The following is a 10,336-nucleotide window of genomic DNA, read 5'->3' on the forward strand; positions in this document are numbered from 1 at the left end:
TGATATGTACACACTGATAAGTGGATATTAACTAAGAAGTAAGAATATCTATGATGCACTCCATAGAGCCTAAGAAGCTATACAAGTGAGGATGTACCAATTCCACTTTGAAGGGGGAACAAAATAATCATAGGAGGCAGAAGGAGGGAGGGACCTGGATAAAAGATGGAAGGGTGAGTAGATAAATGTGGCAGGATCAGGAAGGATGAGGGAAGACAGGAGAGAAGCCCAGAGGGCCAGGAGAATGAATGGAAACATGTTGCTGCTGGGAGGGGTGGACTGATGGGGGAACCAATAGAAAGTACCAGAGACTTGGGATGTGAGAGGCTCCCAGGACTCAGGGAGGGAGGTGACAGTGGAAATGTACAACAGTGAGGAGAAAGGAAAGTGTATTAAGAAGTTGCTATCTTTCACTTGCTTGGTTAGAGTCACACCAAGATATTTTATATTACTTGTGACTACTGTGAAAGGTGTTGTTTGTCTAATTTCTTTCTCATCCTATTTATCCTTTGAGTTGAGGAAGGCTACTGATTTGAGTTAATATCCAGCCATTTTACTGAAGTTGTTTATCAGCTGGAGGAGTTCTCTGGTAGAATTTTGGGGGTAAATTAAATATACTATCTTATCATCTGCAAATAGTGATATCTTGACTTCTTCCTTTGCAATTTCTATCCCTTTGACTTCCTTTTATTGTCTAGTTTCTCTGGCTAGAACTTTGAGTACTATATTGAACAGATAGGGAGAGACTGAACAGCTTTGTCTGGTCCCTTATTTGAATAAGATTACTTCAAGTTTCTCTCCATTTATTTTGATATTAGCTCTTAGTTTGCTGTATATTGATTTTATCATGTTTAGGTATGAGTCTTGAATTCCTGATCTTTCCAAGACTTTTAACATAAAGGAGTGTTGTATTTTCTCACGTTCTTTTTCAGCATATCATGAAATGGTCATGTTTTTTTTTTCTTGGAGTTTATTTATATAGTGGATTGCTTTGATGGATTTCTATATATTGAACCATCCCTGCATTCCTGGGATGAAGTCTAGTTGATCATGGTAAATGATCATTTTGATGTATTCTTGGATTCAGTTTTTGAGAATCTTACTGAGTATTCTTGCATCTATATTCATAAAGGAAATTGTTCTGAATTTCTTTCTTTGCTGAGTTCTTGTGTGGTTTAGGTATCAGTGTAACTGTTGCTTCATAAAAAGAATTAGGTAGTATTCCTTCTGTTTCTATTTTGTAGAATAGTATGAATAGTATTGGTATTAGGTCATCTTTTTTTTTGTTTTTTTGTTTTTTGTTTTTGTTTTTGTTTTTTGTTTTTTTGTTTTTTTGTTTTTCAAGACAGGGTTTCTCTCTGTAGCCCTGGCTGTCCTGGAACTTGTTCTGTAGACCAGGATGGCCTCAAACTCAGAAATCCACCTGCCTCTGCATCCCAAGTGCTGGGATTACAGGTGTGTGCCACCACGCCTGGCCATCTTTTAAGAACTGATAAAATTCTGCACTAAAACTATCTTGTCTAGGTTTCTTTTTAGTTGGAAGACTTTTAATGACTGCTTCTATTTTTTTAAGGGTTATGGGATTGTTTAGATGGTTTATCTGATTCTGATTTAACTTTGGTAACTGCTATTTATCTAGAAAATCATCCATTTCATCTGAATTTTCCAGTTGTGATGAGTATAGGCTTTTATAGTAGGATCTGATGATTTTTTTTAATTTCTTAATTTTCTGTTGTTATGTCTTCCTTTTCTTTTTTTTTAATTTATTGATATATTTATTTACATTTCAAATGATTTCCCCTTTTCTGGACCCCCACTCCCTGAAAGTACCATCAGTCCCCTTCCCTCCCCCTGTTTTCCCACCCAACCCTGCCCACTTCCCTGTTCTGATTTTGTTCTATACTGCTTCACTGAGTCTTTCCAGAAAAAGGGGCCACTCCTCCGTTCTTCTTGTACCTCATTTGATGTGTGGATTATGTTTTGGGTATTCCAGTTTTCTAGGCTAATATCCACTTATTGGTGAGTGCATACCATGATTCATCTTTTGAGTCTGGGTTACCTCACTTAGTATGATGTTCTCCAGCTCCATCCATTTGCCTAAGAATTTCATGAATTCATTGTTTCTAATGGCTGAATAGTACTCCATTGTGTATATATACCACATTTTTTGCATCCACTCTTCTGTTGAGGGATACCTGGGTTCTTTCCAACTTCTGGCAATTATAAATAGGGCTGCTATGAACATAGTAGAACATGTATCCTTATTACATGCTGGGGAATCTTTTGGGTATATGCCCAGGAGTGGTATAGCAGGATCTTCTGGAAGTGAGGTGCCCAGTTTTCGGAGGATCCACCAGACTGATTTCCAGAGTGTTTGTACCAATTTGCAACCCCACCAGCAGTGGAGGAGTGTTCCTCTTTCTCCACATCCTCGCCAACACCTGCTGTCTCCTGAATTTTTAATCTTAGCCATTCTGACTGGTGTAAGATGAAATCTCAGGGTTGTTTTGATTTGCATTTCCCTAATGACTAATGAAGTTGAGCATTTTTTAAGATGTTTCTCTGCCATCCGAAATTCTTCAGGTGAGAATTCTTTGTTTACCCCATTTTTTAATAGGGTTGTTTGGTTTTTCATTTCTGATTTTGTTACTTTGGCCACTGTCTCTGTGCCCTCTGGTTAGTCTGGCTAACAGTTTGTCTATCTTCTTGATTTTCTAAAAAAAAAAAAAAAAAAAAAAAAAAAAAAAAAAAAAAAAAAAAAAAAAAAAAAACAGCTCCTGGTTTTGTTGATTCTTTCTAATAGTTCTTTGCTCCTACTTGGTTGATTTCAGCCATGGGTTTGATTATTTCTTGCCATCTACTCCTCAATGGGGATGACAATATCTGAAATATCCAACAAAGGGGAGAGAGAACATTTAGAAACCATATTCACAAGTTAGGCATAGCCCCCAGTTAAGGAATAGGGCCACTCATGCATCTGAAAAAATTAACCAAAAGTCCCATCAGTCCCCTTCCCTCCCCCTGTTTTCCCACCCAACCCTTCCCACTTCCCTGTTCTGGTTTTGCCCTATACTGCTTGGGGGTCTAGAAAAGGGGAAATCATTTGAAATGTAAATAGCAAATATATTGAATAAAAAAATTGTTTTTGTCAAAAAAAATTAACCCAGAATTATCCCTGTCTAAAGGAAATACAGGCACAAAGAGTGGAGCAGAGACTTAAGGAAAGGCCAGTCAGAGACAGCCCCACCTAGGGATCCATCCCATCTGCAAACACCAAACCCAGACACTATTGCTGATACTAAGAAGTACTTCCTGACAGGAGTCTGTTATAGCTGTCCCCCAAGAGGCTCTGCCAGAGCCTGACCAATACAGATGTGGATGCTCACAGCTAACATTCAGACTGAGCACAGGGACCACAATGGAGGAGTTAGGGCAAGTACTGAAGGAGCTGAAGGGGTTTGCAACCCAGTAGGAAGAACAACAGTATCAACCAGCCAGAGCCTCCAGAGCTCCCAGGGACAAACCGACCAACCAAAGAATATATATGGAGGGACCTATGGCTTCAGCTGCATATGTAGCAGAGGATTGCCTTATCTGGCATCCATACGAGTGGAGTCTCTTGGTCCTGTGGAGTCTTGATGCCCCAGCATAGTGGAATGCTAGGGCAGTGAGGCAGGAGTGGGTAGGTGGGTGGGAAAGGGTAATGGGATAGACAGTTTGCTGAGGGGAAACTGGGAAAACTTGAAAGTGGGATAACATTTGAAATTTAAAGAAATAAAATAACAATATATATGTACATGATGCTAAATAACCATATATATATGTATATATATATGGTTATTATATATGTACATTACATTGTCATCTTACAGTTAAGAGAAAATAATTGATTATAAATTTTAAAGACAAAAAGGAACAGTTCAAGATAGAAAATTGTTGTGTTCTCTATGCTGTGTTTGGTTTAGTTTTCAGGTTTTGCTCCATTTTTGCAATGATTAGCCACAAAATGAGATACTATATGCCAGAAAGCTTGGATACTTTAATACTGAATTTAGTAATATGTGGGAGTAAGGGATGAGGGTGCAGAGAGAATGGTGATCAAATCTGCTATTGGACCAGGAAAGATAGACATTTCTAGATCTTGTGATGTTCACAGTGTATTCAAGTGGTTAACAGTGAGGGTACCACCAGGATCATTCTGTCATGCCAGGACCTTGATAAATAAGCTGAAATTCTTGTGAAGACAGGTTGATAAAATACTCAGACTCTCTTTGCATTCTTTCATTTGTAAATTGTATTTCTAAGACTTCAGGATATTATAATTAATAATTGTGGGGAATATTTTGAAAGAATAGAGCTATATATATAAGTCTTGGATAGTAGCTTAGAAAGTAGCACCAGTGAGAGATGCACAGACCACATTCACATGTCTATGAACATTACCACCACCTGTCTGTCACACGTTGGTGAGCGTTCCAAAGAAAGGACTTTGGACAAAGGAATGCCACAGCACTGCAAGATAATTCTTTCAGTCTTGACTGTGTATATCATCTCATTGATCTCATGAAACTGAGAGGACAAAAAACACCATTTTGAATAGTTGGTATAGTCCAAGAATATCATTATGGAACAGTAATAAAACTAATAAAAGCAATAATGATCAGTATACTCAAATTTTGCTTTATTGGCTGCATTTCTAAATATTTCTCTGAATTATCACCTTATATTTTCACAACAACCCTGTGAGGTATGTACTCATGATATTTATCACTTGTAGAGATGGGGGTTCTGAAGCTTAGAAAGGATACATCTACTTCTTAGAGGGCGGTGTTAAAATAAGAAGATAAGAGTGATATACACAGGCACAGGCATGAAGACACCAATTTCTAAAAGCCAGAGACCGCTGCTAGAGTCACATATAAGCCATGGGAAGCCAGTGGGAGTGTGTGTGCACCCACAGAAAATGTGGATGGGGAGGCATTTCAGGCATCTTAGAATCCTAGAAAAACAATGGAGACATTGATAGCTTTGAAGACTGTCCTTTCTCTGAGAGATTTAAAAATCAAAATGGGTGGATGGAACAGAACCAGATGGCAATGTGAACAATGTGAAGCAAAAATTATTAAGATTTCCATAGAAACAGTGAAAGTAATAATTTGCTGGTTTGACTCTTAAACTCATATCCTAATGCAGCCAGTGTGACTGTCTTTCTCTAAGACAGTGTGGAGTGTCACTGGGAGAGCTTCACCCTTTCAAACATGGTCTTTGGGATGCCTTTTTTTCCATAATAGGAAAACATGATAGTGATGTGTGGATGAGTCAGCACTTGTCTTAGAAGGCACTGGTCAGGACACAGACATGCTAGCTCATACTGCGATGGGTTATGAAAATGACCTTTCTGCTCAATAGCAACGTGAGATTTTGCAAAATACTAGTGTGAAGTACAGGAATGCTCTTTTGAAACTAAATTAGAAATGTGAATATAAATTTCTTGCATGCCATTCAGAGATGCATATACAGAAGGAACCAAATTTCAGGCCACAAAGGTAAATTTAAAATGATCATAACTAAGCTCAAAATCCATTTCTTTCTGACATTTTATAACTTACTAACCTCTCTACATGTTAGTTTTATTGTCTGTAATTAATTCTACCTCACAGACTTGCAGACAGGGGTAGGTTAAATGTGATATATGCACAAGGTGCTAGACATGTATGGTTTGCTTAATTTATAATATGCAATATATTCAATGTAAGTAATGTTGTGGTAGCAGGAATAAAATAACTGCAGATGAGCAGTTAGGTATGGATAGAGAGGCAAAAGAGCAGGGGAAATAGGTATGGTAGAGGGTTGGAGAAGGGAGGCACTTCATCAGTGAGAACAGCCACATCCTACAGTAGGGGCAGGCAAGCCATCTTTAATTTTTATGAGGATATAAGGTGAGAATTTAAACAGTGCATATACTTATAGAAGCTTGAGCCTAATAAAACCTCAACACTATTTACAGTACCATAGGGAATTTGTGTGTTGGTAGGTATTCTATTTTCATTTTTATTGCTGTGATAAAATATCCTGACAAGAAATTTATCAAGGAAAGTTTTTTTCAGCCTGAAATCCCAGATTATTGTCCATCAGAGAACTCACAGGGGCACTTGCCATATCCACAGCGAAGTACTCTGTAGTTCCTATTTTTATTTTTCTGTAATTTTAAAACTATTATGAAATAAAACATTTACTTTTAGTTGCAAAATATAGGCCAGTTATTAGGGGTCTTAACTAAGGAATTGCCAGTAAGAATCAAAATTTTAGCAATTGGTTCACTGTGGCTTGGTAACTTGGTTATTGTCAGAAGGAGAGATTTGAGGGAAAGGGGTAGAACCAGGAATAAGAGGGGCAAGAGCTACTATGCCGAAGTCATTTGCCTCTCTGGGCCATCAGAACCAGAGCCTCTCACACATCAGAGAGATCATCCTAACTTGAAGGGATAAGCCTGGAATAGGTAGAAAAGGAATAGGAAGGATATAGGCAAACTGCACATCTGGATAGCAATGGCCAATTGCATAAATCCTCGCAGAGCCTGGAGCAAAAGTGACCCTAGTGGGTAATGATGCTCTCAAGGAAAGTAGAAACCCTCAGAACAACTGATGGTAAGATTAAAGAGATTAACTTTATATAGCACAGGTGACATGATTTCAGGACCTCTGTTGGAAATGCTCATGGGAGAACAAAGCCAGGCAGAGTCTGAAAACACAAACTGTGCATTAAGGACATGAGAAAGACCCAGGAACTCATTTAGAAGGTGCAATAGGTCAGTTAGGAGTGACAGTGCCAGACAGGTATCACCTCCAACTATTTGCAGTTGCTTCTCATATTTACCCATCAAGCTGAACTTGCTTCCTGCCCCACCTATGTTTCCTTACTTAGAATGCAGCAACTTAATAGCTGATCTTTGCCCCTAGATATACATTATAATCTTTTTAAAATTCTTTGGTGTTTAGATAGCACATAAATTCCTTTCTTTACATAAACATTTGTATTTCATGATTGGAATATTTCCCCCTTTGTGCTGAAAATTTAGTTAATCATTCCTGGAGAGGACACATGACTGGTTAAAGAACAAGACATCTGGACAGAGAGACTTGATCTTTAAAATGAAAAGGCTGGATGGGAGGCACTCACAACTGTTGTGCATATGACACAACAATTTTCTGCACCAATATCTTGCATCATTAGGACAAAATAGGATAAGAGAAGCTTCAGGGGATTCATGCAAATTAAATTTACAATTAAGGAAGACTGTACCCACAAGAGGAAAGAAGGCGGGAGATTGATCTCAAAGATAAAATAAGCATCTTAGTAGCTTCACAAGTAACCATTTGTTAAGCTTATGATTGTGGTTGCCATAATAGAATTTACATGCAATATGCTACTGATTTCTCAAAACAGTTCATGAAATTTGTACAAGTTTACAGTCCTTATTTCAATATTTGAAATCCCACAGCTGTCTGAAGAAACAAAAGTTTTCATTTTATGTTTAGTCTATTAGTAGTAAAGTTTGTCAAGAAATATAGGATACTTATTCTCTTTGTAGACAAAGCCCAACTTAAAATGGCTTCAATTGCTCATTTAACAATGCTATGATAGTACCAAAGCATTCCCATGTAGTCATTCTATTTTTACTTTTAATCCCATAACTCAATAAGTTAAATATAATAGTATATTTTATTATAATATATAAATGTATCATATAATATATTATATAATGTATAATATATAAATACACCATATTCATGTATTAGCATTTATAACTTATAATATTTATGATAAATCTCATAGAGACATATTATATAAGAGTATATATCCATATATACTCTTAGAGCAAGTTGATATCATGCAATATATATGTACTTTAGGCATGTTGACACCAGGCTAGTCTCAATAGAATATTCTGAAGGCTAAGTTTACCAAATGAATTTTCTCTTATCTGGATTATCAAGATGCAAACAAATTGTGAGTTTAGGAGCATATGCATAATCGATGTTTTTCTGGGATATCTCTGGCCTGTTTAATAAGAAGAGTCTTTGGTGTTTTGATTAGATGCTGCAGGTAAATATTCTTGAGCTTTCTGTAATGCAGCAAGAAGTAACCTTACTAAAACACATAGATAGACAGATGAAAGGTGATAGATAGATAGATAGATAGATAGATAGATAGATACATACATACATACATACATACATACATAGATAGATAGATAGAAAGATAGACAGACACCTGTGAAAGTATGTATATGTATAAATGTGTGTATATGTATGTATGTACATGTAAGTTTCTTAATGTGGTGTGTGTGTGTGCATGTGTGTGCATGTGTGTGTGTGTGTGTGTGTGTGTGAATTCTAACACTTTTCTGGTCCCAGGATTTTTGTGAAAATCTGTGAGACCTGAGTCCTAAGTGCTAAGCTTAGCTCTCAGTTACACAGACTGGCTCTGAGCTGAGAGGCCATCCTTTTTCGAGAATTAGGAATGTGGTCATCTGGCAGTGTTCTGGGAATGTTTGTCTCTCCACAGCTGGCTCCACAATTAATCTGAAAAATAAATAAATAAAAAACTATTTTTAGAGAGTGATAGTCTGAAAACCACCTGTTGGCCATTACATCATCAGAACTGAGATGCTATGGGGTTTTGTTCTAGACAAGAAACAAACTGGTTGTTTGATTTCTAGGTAGAGGGCAGAAAAAAGAACAGAGTAATCAAAAGTATGTGTTTGGCAACTGAGGTGTGGAAATGGCCAACGAAGATTTCTAGGTAAGAGCACATAAAAAATAAAAACCTCCCTTTTTTCATGCATTTTGTTGTCTAGTGTTTGCTTCTATCTCCTTGGCCATACTTTTGCAAATTTATAAAGTATTCTGTGCCCAAAAAAGTGATTAGAGTGAAGGGATCCAACACACACACACACACACACACACACACACACACACACACACACACAGAGTTATAATTTGACTGCATTGAGTATTGTACTTGATTATGGGAATATAACTCTTCCAGTAATTTAGTCAAATGAGGTACAAGAAGAAAGGAGGAGTGGCCCCTTGTTCTGGAAAGACTCAGTGAAGAAGTATAGGGCAAAACCAGAACGGGGAAGTGGGAAGGGGTGGGTGGGAGGACAGGGGGAGAGAAGGGGGCTTATGGGACTTTCGGGGAGTGGGGGCTAGAAAAGGGGAAATTATTTGAAATGTAAATAAAAAATATATCGAATAAAAAAAAACTCAAAAGAAAAAAAAACATTATTTGTTTTAACCTGAAGGTCACTAAGAATTCCTATGAGTGGTTTCCAACTCAGGGCATGGCTAAGATGGAATAATGACTGCCTTTATTACGTTCAGGTCACCTTCCTGTTTGTTAGCTTGTGGTCAGGAAAAACTAAAGGAGAGCATTCACTGCTGTCAGCCTGTGAGACCCAGTCATTGGCTCGTCTAACCTTGCAGTCAGTTACAGGACTAATGTACTCCTGGAGGTGTAGCCTCTGTACTGGGATCCACTGCTCCCTATCATCTGAAGTATTAGGTTAGAGTTGATGACCAGTAATGGATCCAAAGTACTTAAACCTCAATCTGAGCTTCAGACATTGGAAATGCTTGCTGAAATGGCCCCCTAACATGGCAGTATTAAAATATTTTAAAATGTGTTTGCATTCCCCAAACTTAGTTGTATTTTTTTAATAATAGTTTGATCTAAAAATGCCATTCGCCTTGAAAAGACTATCTCATCAGATGTTGTAAACAAGTTAATGAGTGCCCTGAGATCATTTAAAAGTCTGTCCTCAATCTCCGGTCCTCTTGTGTACGTAGCCTACTTAAGTTTAACTTGTCTTTAAGAAAACAATGAAAGCAACCTTACCTTGCTGTGTGCATTCATTGTAATCAGTTTTACAACCTCAGCTAAATGCAGAACTTAAATTTTATACTATGTATTCTTCCACTCTCTGGGGCCAAAATAATGCAGGGATATGTGTTTTCTGGTAATCATTGAGTGAAAGCAAGCAACCAGTTGAAAACAACCATAAAACAAATATCAGAACAATCTATGTTTAAGCACTATCTTTCTCTCGCGGTCTATCAAACAACCACGGAAAAGGATGGTGGTGGTGGGGATTCAACTCCAGCTAAATGCTTAGTAGAGTTGAGCTTCTCTAAGGGACAGGTTGGGGTATTTTCCCCATATGCTTTAGCAATCCTTACAGACTCAAAAACATACCTACAATAGCAAAGAAAGGCATAGTAGAAGGAAGGATAACTTACACCTGATGTGCACAATATTAACAAAGGTAGAA

The sequence above is a fragment of the Apodemus sylvaticus genome, chromosome 13 (assembly GCF_947179515.1).
Source record: "Apodemus sylvaticus chromosome 13, mApoSyl1.1, whole genome shotgun sequence".
Taxonomy (NCBI): domain Eukaryota; kingdom Metazoa; phylum Chordata; class Mammalia; order Rodentia; family Muridae; genus Apodemus; species Apodemus sylvaticus.